Source organism: Muscardinus avellanarius (assembly GCF_963383645.1).
Source record: "Muscardinus avellanarius genome assembly, chromosome: 8".
NCBI lineage: Eukaryota > Metazoa > Chordata > Mammalia > Rodentia > Gliridae > Muscardinus > Muscardinus avellanarius.
In genome coordinates, this window is record NC_137794.1 from 3,908,367 (window position 1) to 3,922,673 (window position 14,307).

Consider the following 14,307-nt stretch of genomic DNA (forward strand, 5'->3'; position numbering starts at 1 on the left):
CACCGAGCAGGGCGTGGAGGGCACGCTTGTAATCCAGTGCTTGGGAGGCTGAGACAAGAGGATCGCAGGTTCACGGCCAGCGTTGGCAACTTAGCAAGGCTCTCAGCAACCTAGTGAGACCCTGTTTCCAAATAAGAAATTAAAAAATCGGACTGGGGGTGTAGCTTGGAGGTAGAATGTCTTTGGGTTCAATCCCCAGTACCATCAAAAAAAAAAAAAGTAGTTGAGAGGAAAAAAGAAAAAATAGCCCCCATCCCTACCCGTAGCTCCACATGGAGTCCTTATCTGCAGGCCGGAAGCTGGGCCTCCTGGGTCGAGGCACGTGAGAGATGGCGACCTGCCTTGGCTTGCAGGCCCCGGGAACCCGCTCCCGCCGGGACTCAGCCTCTGTGGAAAGTACCCCTGTCAACTGCTCTGGACCAGGGAAGAGCAGAGGAGGCAGCACTTTGCTCATCTTCCATCTTGGGCTAACTTTAAGCTCTCCCTTCGGCGTGGCAGCAAGGCAAGGCAGGATTCCTGAGACACGCAGGCTGCACCGTTCACTTGTCCCCTGCCCCTTCAGGTGTCACCGGACTGTGTGCTCCGTGGGAGCAGGAAATGGAACCTGCCCAGGTCAGTGCTGCATGTTGCAAGCCCAGAGCAGAGCACAGAACACACCTGGAGCCCAGGTGCTGTCTAAGTGGTCAGAAAGGCCTGCAGCCCAGCTTCCAGCTCCCGAGTCTGCACGGCGGGGTGGCTGGCGGCTCTGCTGTGTCCTTCTGCCAGGCTCCCAGGGCCTTGGGGAAGCTCGGTTTTAGCTCGTTTTCAGGCAGACTTTGAGTTGGAAAAATGAAATGAACCCACACCCCAGATGCCTTGTGGAAAGCTAGAAAGTTACCATCACTTGAGTTCTGAAGATCAGAGAAATGTACTTAGTGTCACAGATCTAGCTACAGTGAGGCAGTATACTAAGTGCCACAGACCTATCTATAAAGATAAGGTACACTTAGCATCACAGGTCCAACTGCGCTGAAAATCTTCAGGTTTGGCTTTTCAAGGTTAACCAGCTGTATAGAAAAAGGAGAGAGCTAAAGTTTAGCATAATCACAAGTGAGAGCTTACAGGAGATTCCGCTAAGTACAGGAATGAAAGAGAAAAGAAACAGTGACCAATCAGATGCAAAGAGGACAGACAGCTGAACCACCAGTGCTTCCTACACGGCCCTCCTCGTCAAAGGAGGGAAAGGAGGGCTGCAACTTTAGAAACCAACCACCACCAAGAGAACGCTCAGCTCTACCCACCTGTAATCCCAGCCATTGGGGAGACCGAAGCAGAAGGATCACAAGTTTGAGACCAGCCTGAGCAATTTAGCGAGACCCTAGCTCAAAATTTAAAAAAAAAAGCACTGGGGAGCGCCGGGAGTGGTGCAATCCCCACGCTCGAGAGGCGGAGACAGGAGGATCGTGCAGGTTCAAAGCCAGCCTCGTTGGCTTAAGAGACCCTGTTTCCAAATAAAAATATAAAAAATAGGTCTGGGAATGTAGCCTGGAGGTAGAAGGGTTTCCAGGAACCCCAGTACCACCAAAAAAAATTTAAAAAGCACTGGGGATACAGCTCAGTGGTAGAGCACATGTCGAGCAGGCAAGAGGTCCTGGGTTTGACCTCTGGCACCTCAATAAATAACTGAGTAATAAAAATAAGTAAAAAGGGCTGGCAGTATAGCTCAGTGGTAGAGTCCCTGGGTTCAATTATTTATACTACCACAAAGGAAAGAAAGGGAAAGAAAGATCCACTTCTCAGCCAGGCATGGCGGCACACGCCTGGAATCCCAGTACTTAAGAGGCTGAAACAGGAGGATCACAGGTTGGCAGCCAGAGTGCCATCACTTATTGAAACCCTGTTCCAAAGTAAAAACATAAAAGCTGGGCGTGGTGGTGCACGCTTGTAATCCCAGCATTCGGGAGGCTGAGACCTGAGGATCACAGTTCGCGGACAGTCTCAGCTACTTAGTGAGGCCCTCCACAACTTAGTGACACCCTGTTTCAAAATAAAGAATAAAAAATAGGGCAGGGGGTGTAGCTTGGAGGTCGAATGCCCCTGGGTTCCATCCCCAGGCCCGCAAAAAAAAATAAAAACATAAATAAAAGGGCTAGGGGTTTATCTTAGAGGTAGAACACCCCTGGGTTTAATTCCCAGTAAATCAATCAATCAATCAATCTCTCTCTCTCTCTCTCTCTCTCTCTCTCTCTCCTCTCAATCACAGTCCTCTCTTGAACACTGGTTGTCATTGTTAACACACCTGTGAAATCACACCAGAGTAAGCTACAACCCCAGACAAAGCATCAGCCAGTAAATGGAAGGCCAATCCACAGCCTTATTTCCTGAGACACTCCAAAGCCCCCACAGAGCCATGAGAATTACCCAAACATGGACAACAGCACAAACAACAGGAAAATCCACTGTAGGGCAGGCCCAGGTGTCGATCACAGAAACAGGAGTGGGGCAGGGTTGGCTTTATTTTGTGGTACCGAGGACTGAACTCGGGGTACTCTATCACTGAGCCACAGTCACAGCCTTTATTTTTTATGTTGAGATAGGGTCTGGCTAAATTCCCCAGGCTGCCTCAAACTTTAGCTCCTCCTGCCTCCGCCTCCCAAGGAGCTAGGAATACAGGCACGCAGCATCGTGCCTGGCCAAGATAGGTTGTATTTATTTGTTTGTCTATTTTGTGGTACTGGGGTTTGAACCCAGGGGCATTCTACCTCTGAGCTATACCCCCAGCCCTATTTGTATTTTTTATTTTGAAATAGAGTCTAAGTTACTGCATGCCAGCCTATTTGTGGTTCGCCTGTCTCAGCACACAAGGTGCACCTCTACGTCCAGTTCTAAGGTGTATTTTAAAGGACTCTTGTATTCTCTAACATCTAGAACCTGGAAAGAAGTCTAAATTAAATTATCATGTTCACCCAGGCATGATGGTGCATGCCTGTAATCCCAGTAATGGGACGGTTGAAATAGGAGGATCACGGGTTTGAGGACACCCTCAATAATGCAGCCAGACTCTCAGAAACACAGTGAGAATGTTTCTAAACAAAAAATAAGCCAGGTTCAGCAAGTAGTGAGGCTCGGCAAGTAGTGAGACTTGATCAACCAAGTGAAACCCAGTTTTAAATAAAAAATAAAATAAAGCTGGGGGTGTAGCTCGAAGGTAGAACGCCCAGGGGTTCAAACCCCAGGACCGAACCCTAAAATAAAATAGGGCCAGGGATGTAACTCAGAGTAGAACACCCCTGGGTTCAATCCCTAGTACCACAAAAGACAAATAAATAAATAAATAAATAAATATAAAATAAACACCATGTTCAGAGCCCGGGCACAGAGGAACAGACCCCAGGCAAATTCTTTACCCTTGCTACCTAGGTATTTTGGTGCAAGAGAAAAGCACACTGGCCACTGTTTCTTCAAGGATCCATGATGCAGTTGACTGGAATCTCACTCGGGTTTACCCAATTGCTGCCTCTCCGCTGTATGAATACGATCACTCGAGAGTTCAGACCTCCAGAGGATGCTGTCAAAGGCAATGGACCTAAAGCTGGGCATGGCGGCGCACGCTTGTAATCCCAGCATTCGGGAGGCTGAGACAGGAGGATTGCAGTTCATGGACGGCCTCAGATACTTGGTGAGGCCCTGTTTCAAAATAAAGAATAAAAAATAGGGCTGGGGGTGTAACTCGGAGGTAAAATGCCCCTGGGTTCTATCCCCAGTACTGGGGGAAAGAAAAAAAAAGGCGATGAATCTGACCAGGCACAGGGTCAGGAATCAAGCCTATATTCAGGGTCATAACTGTGTTTTATTTTATTTATATGTATAAATGTGTATTACATAAATACATAAACAAATATAAGTAAATGTATATTTATATATGTTATATGTAAATAGATTTTTTTTCTTTTTTGGCAATACTGGAGATGGAACCCAGGGCCATTCTACCTCCGAGGTACACCCCAAGCCTATTTTTTATTCTTTACTTTGAAACGGTCTCACTGAGTTGCAAAAGGCCTCACTAAGTAGTAGCTGAGGCTGTCCGCAAACTGCGATCCTCTTGTCTCAGCCTCCCAAATGCTGGGATTACAAGCATGCACCACCATGCCCAGCATAACTGTGTATTTTAAAAAATAATCCATAAGCCAGCCATGATGGCACACATTTGTAATCCCAGTATCTGGGAGGCTGAGACAGAAGAATCACAGGTTCACGGCCAGCCTCAGCAATTTACTGAGGCCATCTACAACTTAGTGAGACCCTGTTTCAAAATAAAAAATAGGTCTAGGGTACAGCTCAGAAGTAGAATGCCCCTAGGTTCAATCATCAGCACCATGAGAGAGAGGGGGGGAGGGAAGGGGTAGGGAGGGAGGGAGGGAAGGAGAGAGAGAGGAGAGAGAGAGATGGGGTTAGAGGTAAAACTTGGAGGTAGAATGCCCCTGGGTTCCATCCCCTGTACCACAAAAAAGGGGGGGCCAGGCATGGTAGTGCCCACCTGTAATCTCAGTACTTGGGAGGCTGAGTCAGGAGGATCATGGGTTCACAGCCAGCCTCAGCAATTTAGTGAGGCCTTATGCAACTTAGGGGGACCCTGTTTCAAAATTAAAAAATAAAATTGGGCTGGGGAGTAGCTCAGAGATAGAATGCCCTTGGTTTCAACCCCCAGTACTACTACTTATTATTATTGTTAATTAATAATAATAGCTATTATTATTAAGAAATGCCTTCCAGTGACTATACCCTCTATTTCCATTTTCCAGATATCTGTTATCAATGCTATTTGGACTCAACGGTGAATTTTATTGTTCCATGCAAACAATGGGTCATACTAGTCTTACAACCATCAATTTAACACACTATGTAAAAAGTTCCACAGGAAATATATAACCACGAAGCTCTGAGGGCAAATAGATAATTCTTTTAAACAAACACACACACACCAGATCCTTTTTCATCTAAACAGCTTGCTCCTGTCAGGCACGGTGGTGCCCATACATTGATATGTTACCCAGCCTGGCTCCGTGGCACCCTCCTATAATCCCCGTACTTGGGAGACAGAGACCAGAAGATCAAAGGTTGGAGGTCAGCCTGAGAAATTTAGCAAGACCCGGTTTCAAAACAAAACTATAAAAAGGGTTAGGGGTGTTGCTTGGAGGTACAATGCCCCTGTATTTAATCCCCAGTGCCAAAAATAAATAAACTGCTTAATCCTGTCCAGAAACGGTCCAAGCTTCCAAACACTAATGCCACCTTACAAAGATAACCATTCTCCTTTTTGTCAGCTGAAACATTGTCCTTCCAAAAAAGAAAGGGGGGGAGGCAATCTACTCCCTACCACTGGTTTTTCAATATTTCTGCTGAATGAGAGTGAAGCGTTTTTTGTTTTGGTTTTTTTTTTTTGGTAGGGGGGTTGCTGGGGATTCAACCCAGGGATGGTCTACCTCTGAGCTACATCCCCAGCCCTATTTCATTTTCCATTTGGAAATAAGGTCTAAGTGGCTGACTGGCTTGGAGCCTGGGATCCTCCTGTCTTGCCTCCCAAGGGTATTTTTCTTCTCAGGCAGTAATTTACATGAACTAGAAACCCACTGGTTTTTCAGTGTCTAATCCTGATATACCATCTGCATCCCCTCGTGGACAATTTTAACTGACTGAAAACTCAGGCTGCAGAAGCTGGAGGGCACACAGGTTTCCCGGGATCAATGCTTTCCAGCGGATGAATTGCAGACAGAAGGACACTGCACAACACCTACGTATGTATGAAGACACTATACTCTTCAGAGCAATACGCTCCGATATTTTCTATTTCATTTTTTCAAGTGATGGCTGCCAATTCAATAATGTGACGCATCGGTTTGAAAGACACTGCGATCCACTGCGATCCGTGTACACCTCGGATGCTTTGTGGGAAACGAGAAAGGAACGTCACGTGAGTTCTGAAGATCAACAAAACGCACTTGGTGTCACCGATCGACCTATACATTGTTGCATCCCACAAGCTCCTAACGCACCCTTGGAAAGACGGTGGTGACTTCAGGAGCCCGACATCCCCGGGTGGGCGCTTCCGTCCCAGGGCGGCCAGGGTCTCCTTTCAGTGACTCCACGCGGCCGGCACTTCCCAAGTCACCCAGGGCGACTCTGCCCACGCCCTGGTAACCTCGCCCTTTAGGGGGCAAAGTTCCCTTCAGTGCCCACGGTGGAAAGCAATGCTTCCTTTTGCCCCCCTCCAGGAGCCCACAGTTCAGGCTGGGGCTCGGACTTCCGTGGGTGATATAGTCAGTCTCCCCCTCGTGCCATCTTCCCAGCCTTAATCGCTGCTGGGTGCAGTCTCTGGAGTAATGAGAAAGCAGGGAGCCCCTGCACCGGGGTGGGGGCCATCACCAGCACGAGGACCCGGCCCGGGGGCAGCCCGCCGCGCCCATCCTGGGGAGGCCGGCCCCCGCGAGGGCCCGCAGCCCACCCGCAATGGGGGTCCAGGTCCAGGCCAGCTCCGCCAGGCCCCTCCGCCGTCCTGCGGCGCCCAAAGGACCCGCTGACCCTTCGGGCTCCCCTCTCTAGGGTTCTCTGCCCCCCCGCCCCCGCCGTACCGCTTCCGCAGCCCCGGACGTCCCGCCGCCAGCCCAATGGCCGCCCCCCGCGCCTGCGCCTGCGCGCCCCCCCCCCCGCGACGGGCGGCGGGCGGGGGGCGAGTGCGCGCGCAGCGTGCGTGCCCGGCGCGGGGGTGGGGCCGCCGGGGCCCCGCCCGCCGCCCGCCTCCCGCTCCCCCTCCCCCACCGCTGCCGCGGCCGCCGCAGGAGCCCGGAGCTCCAGCGCCCGCGCCCCCTCCCCCGCCCCGCCCCGCCCCGCCCCAGCCCGGGGCTCCAGCCCGAGAGCCGGCGCCCAGGGGTGAGTACGCGACCCCCGCCCAGCCCCCCTGGGCGCCCCCAAAGGAGAAAGCCGGGCTCCGCGGCGCGTCGCTCCCTCCCACCTCCCGCGGGACCCCGCGCCCTCCCCATCCCCAGCCGGCGTGGTCCTCGACCCCAGCCGTCCGGCGGCGTCGCCTCCGGCTCCGGGAGACCCCAGGGGCGGGACCCCGGCCCGGCCCCCTCGTGCCACTCGGCTCTCACCCGCCGGCTCCAGGTGCTCGCCCCCCGCGCCCCGGGGCCAGCGCCCCCGCCCCAGCTGCGGACGGCGGGTGGCCAAGTCCGCTGCCCCCGGCCCCTTCCATCTCCCGGGTTCCGGGGACCAGCGCGGCCGGGGCCGGGGCTCGGGCAGGGCGGGGTGCGCGGGCAGGCCGCGGCCCCCACCCCGGGGCTGGGCGGCGGCGGAGGGCGGCCGGCCCGGGCCCCCCCTGCGCCCCGCACCGCGCGCTTCATTCAGGAGGCGCCGGGGCCTGCGCTGGAGCGAGCCGCGGGGAAGACGCGGGACCCCGAGTCGGGCCCAGGCCTGGTGGGAGGCGGCGCGCTTTGTCCCTCCGGGATGTCTTAACCGCTTGGGGCGGACTGTCCCAAAGCCCGTGGCCGTGCGCGGAAAGGAAGGACGCTCGCGAAGTGCTGGGAGAGGTCAGAGGGGCCGGCTGCCCTTGGGACTGTGAGCTGCCACCTGCCCGGATTCCCTGGGCAGAGATCTGGCCGCTCGGGCGGGCGCGCCGGAGCACCCCACTGCCCAGTGGGCCGGGCCTCCCTGCCCGTACCGCTCCGGCCTCTGCCTGGCTCTGCAGCAGCTGGGAAGGATGAGGCAGTGCCTGCAGCTCCTGAGGAGGGGCCCACAGCCCTGCTTCCCGGGAGGAGCGGAGGGGAGCGGCTGCCAGGCTCCAGGTGGGGTGCGCTGGCAGTAGGATTGTCCTCCAGGGCACCTGAGGGTCCAGGCCCTGACATGCCCCAGGTGGCTCATGCTGGGGCCTGCCGCCTTTTCCCAGCCTGGCCTTGGCCTGTGAGTGGGTGGGAAGGTTGTCGAGCCGAAGTCAGGATGGCAGGTAGCTAGGGACCCCCTTGGACAGCTCACAAGTGTTTTTCCAAGCATAACCAGGTGAGAGGCATCTGGGTTCAAATCCTAGCTCTGCCGTTCTGTATTTGTATGACCTTGACAGTGAACTTGCTGAACCTCTGTTTTCAATAAAAAGCGGGGTCACTACCTCCTCCTTACAAGACTTTTCATGGAGACTGCAGTGTGGAAGCATTCCCTGCCATTCAGTGGCAGAGTCCCCAGTAGTGTAAGCCCTTAGGTCCCAACAGGAAGCCGTCCTGCCTGGCCGAGGCGCTCCATCAGACTTCTGTCATATTAAACTCTGTGTTTACTTTGATTTTTTTTTTTTTTTGTAGCACTGGGGATTGAGCAAAGGTACATTTTACCTTCAAGCTACGCTCCCAGCCCTATTTAATTTTTATTTTGAAACAGGGTTTCACTAGGTTAATGAGAGTCTCACTATTGGCTGAGGCTGTCCTTGAACCTGCAATCCTCCTGTCTCGGCCTCCCAAGTACTGGGATCATAAATTTGTGCCACCACTCCTGTGTCTTTAGTTTTTACCAGTTTTCCTCCGCCAAATCAACCCCTCATATTCTACATCTTATTATAGCTAGTTTTTAGAGCCTGTTGAGCTATATTAAGAGCTTTACATAAGGTATCTTATTTAATCCTCAAAACAGTCACACAACTGGATTATTGTCCCCATTTTACAGATGAAGGAACAGGCCCAGGGCAGTTAAGTAATTTGCCTGAGATAGACGCCAGGTTTGCCTCACCTTAGAGCCTGAATTCCTAGCCACAGAGCTGCATCTCCTGTCCTCAACGCCCGTCCCAGAACTTGAAATCACATACCCACGGCCCAAGTGGAGGGTCCTGGAGCTAGGGAGCTGCAAGCATCGCCTCTGGAGCTGAGGCTGACAGCCGGGCTGCCTGGTCCATTTCTGGATCTCCGGCAGGTTGGCTGTATGGTCTTGGTCAGTTACATGCCCTGTACTGTCACAAGCGTCCTCCTGGGTTATGGAGGAGCAAGAGTTTGTTGTTTTATGTTTTGGGTTTTTGTTGTTGTTGTTGTTGTTTGTTTTTGTTTTTGTTTTGCAGTCTTCAGAACTGAACCTAGGGATACACTCGCACTTAGTTATATTCTCAACCTCGTTTTATATTTTACTTGAGATAGGGTCTCACTACATTGCCCAGGCTGGCCTCAGACTTGTGATTTTCCTGCCTCAGCGTCCTGAGTTGCTGAGATGAAAGACCCATGCCACCACAGCTCTGAGTCACATATACTTAGAACGTGCCTGGGACAAAACGAGAGTTAAAGGAGCATTTGATAAATGCATTTTTTTTTTTTTTTTTTTTTTGGTGGTACTGGGGTTCCTGGAAGCCCTTCTACCTCGGGGCTACACTCCCAGACCTATTTTTACATTTTTATTTGGAAACAGGGTCTCCTAAACCAGCGCACGGCTGGCTTCGAACCTGCGCCATCCTCCTGTCTCCGCCTCTCAAGCGCGGGGATGACAAGCGTGCGCTACCACGCCCGGCCATTTTTTTTTTGTACTGGATTTGAACACAGGCATTCTACCTCTGAGGGACACTTCAAGCCCTATTTAATTTTTTATTTTGAAACAGGCTTTTGCTAAATAGCGGGAGAGGAGTCTCACTAAGTTGCTGAGGCTGGTCTTGAACCAATGATCCTCCTGTCTCAGCCCACCCTCTACCCCCACAAGTACCGGAGTGACCTGACCGATGCAAGCCACCATGCCTAGCTGATAAATGCATTCTTTTACTACCGCTGTCCTGGCTTCTAGGTGCATTTTTGCCTGTCCCTCTGAAATCAGTAGGGGGTAGGTAGAGTGTGTTACTGTTTATCTCTTTGGCAAATAGGAAGACTGAGGCCCAGGTTACACAGTAACAGAACAAGTTCCCATCTTTATCTTTTGTTTCCTGGGACACCACCGTGCTCCCCAGTAACTCCATAGGAAAAAGCTTTAAGACTCCCCACCCCATCCCACCCCACCCCACCACATATGCACACACACTCCCTAAGCGTAAATCACAGCCTTAACTTACTAGACACAAAATCCCCAGTCGCCCTGACATTTCCAGCTAAAGCCACATTATCAGAGTAGAGAAATTGTGCACAGCTGGCTGGGCCTGTCTGTGGAGTGGAAGAATTACCCCTGACACCCACTCCCCTAGTGTTCTGCCGGCTGCCCTGGGCCAGCCTTGAGAGCCGCTGCCCTTGATGAACCTCAGCCCAGCAGCCCCGCCGCCCCCACAGTTAAGAGCTTGGAGGAACCCTATCAACCCGCAGAGCCACCGGCCCAGCTCCACCCTTGCCTGCCCTGTGGCCTGGTGTGAGTGCCTCTTCTCCCGGCCCTGCCTCACCCGGCAAGCTGGGCCTTCCCTTCTGAGCTTGCTGGGCCTTCCTCCTGTGCAGTTGGAGAAACCGTTTTCTAAACAGTTTTGGAGGGGACATGGAGATTTGGATTGCTCCATCCAGCTGGACGCTCTCACCCTACTGCTAGAGCCACCTGTTGTAGCTCCCGGGAAGTTTCATCTGCCTTAGGAGAAGACTGGGGCGCAGGGTTGCCCCGTGGCCTGGTGGTGTCGTGGAGTTTGGAGAGACACAGGCAAGGGGAGGAGGCCCCAACATCCCCAAGATACCTGCACCTACCTTTAACCTGCCCTGGTCCCCAGGGTCTGCACTTTATGTTTACTGAGCCAGGCTCCCGGACACACACACACACACACACACACACACACGCCTCCACTTCCAAGACCGACTGCCTTCATTTCCGTGTACTGCAGCCCTCTCCTTCCCCTGCTCACAGGCTCACACATAAGCACACGTGTATATATCCAGACACACACACTTGTACGGTGACTTTGTGCTCTGTGGACTGAGAATATTGAATGAACTGGTTTTTTATGAAGCTTCCATGGCCGCAGACCCCCATTCTAGGGACATCAGGGTAATTCTAGGGACATCAGGAAATTACCTCAGTGCCCTGGAGGGCGTTCTGGCTTTAGAAAGAAGTTGACCTAGCCAGGTGTGGTGGTGCACACCCATAATCCCAGTACTTGGGAGGCTGAGACAGGAGGATCGCAGGTTCAAGGCTAGCCGCAAGAACATAGCAGTTCCCTCAGCAACTTAGTGAGACTCTGTCAGAAAAATAAGTTGGATGTGCTGGCAAAAACCTGTAATCCCAGTACTTGGGAGGCTGAGACGGGAGGATCACAGGTTCGCAGCCAGCCTCAGCAGCTTAGACCCAGTTTCAAAACAAAGAATGAAAAAATAGGGCTGGGAGCCTAGCTCAAAGGTAGAATGCCCCCGGGTTCAATCCCCTGTACTGCAAAAAAATAATCTAAAAAGGGCCGCAGGTGTACTTCAGAGGTGGGATTCCCCTGGGTTCAATCCCCAGCACCAAAAAGAAAGAAGTTGACCTAGGTCTGAATCCTGGGTCTATCATTTTATTAGAAAAGAAACCTTGGGAAAGTTACTTCTCAGAGCCCTGTGTCCTTATCTCAAAATGGCAGTAACACTCAGCTAGATCATAGGATGGTCAGGGATTAAATGTAACCATGTGTATATTATTCTTCAAACAGTCCGCACTCCATAAACAGTGCCTGCCGTAATTGAGCGTGATTTTACCCACTTAGGCTAGAAAGGAGGAGGCGTAAGGCACGCCGGGCAGGTGCTCTGGAGCCTCCCTGGACCAGGGAAACACAAACATCCCCAGCTTCCTCCTCCATCTCAGAGCGCCTTTCTTCTTAGGAAGAAGCGGGAAAAAGCCAGGGCTGGTGGGCTGAAGAAACCCCGAGTCACCCCAGGGGGCTGGAGGGCCGCTCAGAGCTCAAAGTTGCAAATCCGCGGTCACTGATCACAGGTTTGTTGTTCTCTCTCTCTCTGTGGGTTTCTTTCCTCCCTGGGGACCTCCACGCAGGCAGAGGCTCGGTGTTGTCAGCACAAGGGGCCCCAGGGGCCCCCCAGTAGGATGGGGGGGGGGGTGATGTGTCGCTGCAGCCACACTGCTTCTCCACCTCCGCCCAGGGAGCCTCCCTGGGGCCCAGCTTAGCACCGTCCCCCAGCACTTCTAGAGACCAGGTGTCCGGCTGCCACTCTCCTTCCCTCCTCCTGCCCACCCCGTCCACCCTGAGCTCAGAAGGCCACCACAGGGACCAGCAGGAGGGCAGTGCCCTGGTTGTAGGGGCTTGGGCAGGCTTAGAGACGGTCGCCCACTCTCCCCTCCTTTGCCAATGGAAAAGTCGGCTGTTGGACACAGCATTCCCAGCCTGCCCTGCTCCGGAGGCAGGAGCATGGCACTCTGGGAGTTGTAGTACTCATACCACCCTGGTGACCCCTGAGCGGACGGAGAGGGAGGAAGCTGGAGGACCAGTGCAAGCATATCTAGTTCCCCAGCTTCTGGGGCCAAGCAGGCACTGCAAGGAGAAGCCCTGCTATTACCTGGATTCCCATTCGGACCCATCCATCCTCAGACCCCTGATGAGGCATCTCTGAAGCTGAACATCTTGTTTGTGTATTAGTTTCCTGTAATGGTAATGGAACCCCGGAGTGCTCCACCACTCAAGGACATCTCCAAACCTGCTTACTTCTTATTTTGAGACAGGGTCTTTTTTTTTTTTTTTTTTTTTTTTTTTTAGTACTGGAGATGGAACCCAGGGCATTCTACCTCCAAGCTACACACCCAGCCCTATTTTTTTTTTTAATTCTTTATTTTGAAACAGAGTCTCACTGAGTTGCAAAGGACCTTACTAAGTAGTAGCTGAGGCTGTCCTTGAACTGAGATCCTCTGAGACAGGGTCTTTCTAAATTGCCCAGGCTGGCCTCAAACCTGTGATCCTCCTGCCTCAGCCTCCAGTAACTGGGATTATGGGTATGTACCACCATGCTCAGCTAAACATCTTGTTTTGAAAACAATTATATTGAAGCAGTTAACAAAGTTGAAAACTCTAAGCAGATAAAATTATGTCGGTTTTCTTTTTTTGCTTTTTATTTTTAAATTGTATTTATTTATTTTAGTGGTGCTGAGTATAGAACCTAAGGCCTCACACCTGTTAGGAATGTGCTGTATTTCCCAGCCCTTTAAAAATTTTGATTTTTCTTGAAACAGGGTCTTGCTAAATTGCTGCGGGCCTCCCTAAGTAGCTGAGGCTGGCCTCAAACCTGTGATCCTTCTATCTTAGCCTACCAAGCACTGGGATTACAAGCCTGCACCATCTGGGCATGGCAGTGCACACTTGTAATGCCAGCACTTGGGAGGCTGAGACAGGAGGATCTCAGTTCGCAGCCAGCCTCAGCTACTACTTAGGGAGGCCCTTTGCAACTCAGTGAGACCCTATTTCAAAATAAGGAATAAAATATAGGGCTGGGGGTGCAGCTTGGAGGTAGAATGCCCCTGGGTTCCACCCCCAGTATGGGGGGGGGGGCATGCACTATCATCCCCAGCTCATTTCTCTTTTTCATTTATTTTTCTTTCTTTTTTTTTTTTTTTTTTCTGGTGTGTGTGTGCGGGGGTACTGGGGTACTTAGGATGAACCCAGAAGCATTGTACCTCTGAGCTATATTCCCTAGCCCTATTTTTATTTTATTTTTTTATTTTATTCTTTTTTTTTATTTTTTTCGGTCTGGGAATGGAACCCAGGGGCATTTGACGACCTCTGAGCCACACCCCCTGCCCTATTTTCATTCTTTATTTTGAAACAGGGTCTCACTAAGTTACCAAGGGCCTCCCTAAGTAGCTGAGGCTGTCTGTGAACCGCGATCCTCCGGTCTCAGCTTCCTGAATGCTGGGATTACAAGCGTCGCCACCACGCCTGGCTCCTATTTTTATTTTGTAACCGGGTCTTACTAAGTTGTGGATGGCCTCACTAATTTTGCTGGGGCTGGCCTCAAACCTGTGATATTTCTGTCTCAGTCTCCCAAGTACTGCGATTACAGGTGTGCGCCACTACCTGTAATATCTTTTTTTTCTTTCTTTCTTTTCTTTTTTTTTCTTTTGGTGGTACTAGAGATTGAACGCGAAGCATTCTACCTCTGGGCTATACAGCCCTCTTTTATTTTGAAACAGGGTCTCACTAAGTTACGGAGAGCCTCACTGAGTTGTTGAGGCTGGCTGTGAACCTGTGATCCTCCTTTCTCAGCCTCCCAAGTACTGGGATTACAGGCGTGCGCCTCGGCGCCCGGCTACTTTTTCTGACAGAGATAGATCAGGATGAGGCCACGGGCTCCAGAGCCCTCACCCTGACCTCCGGGCATGGAGACCACTGGTCTTGGCCTTGGCGCCTCAGGCCCAGGACCGTCTCCATCTTCCACCAGGCAC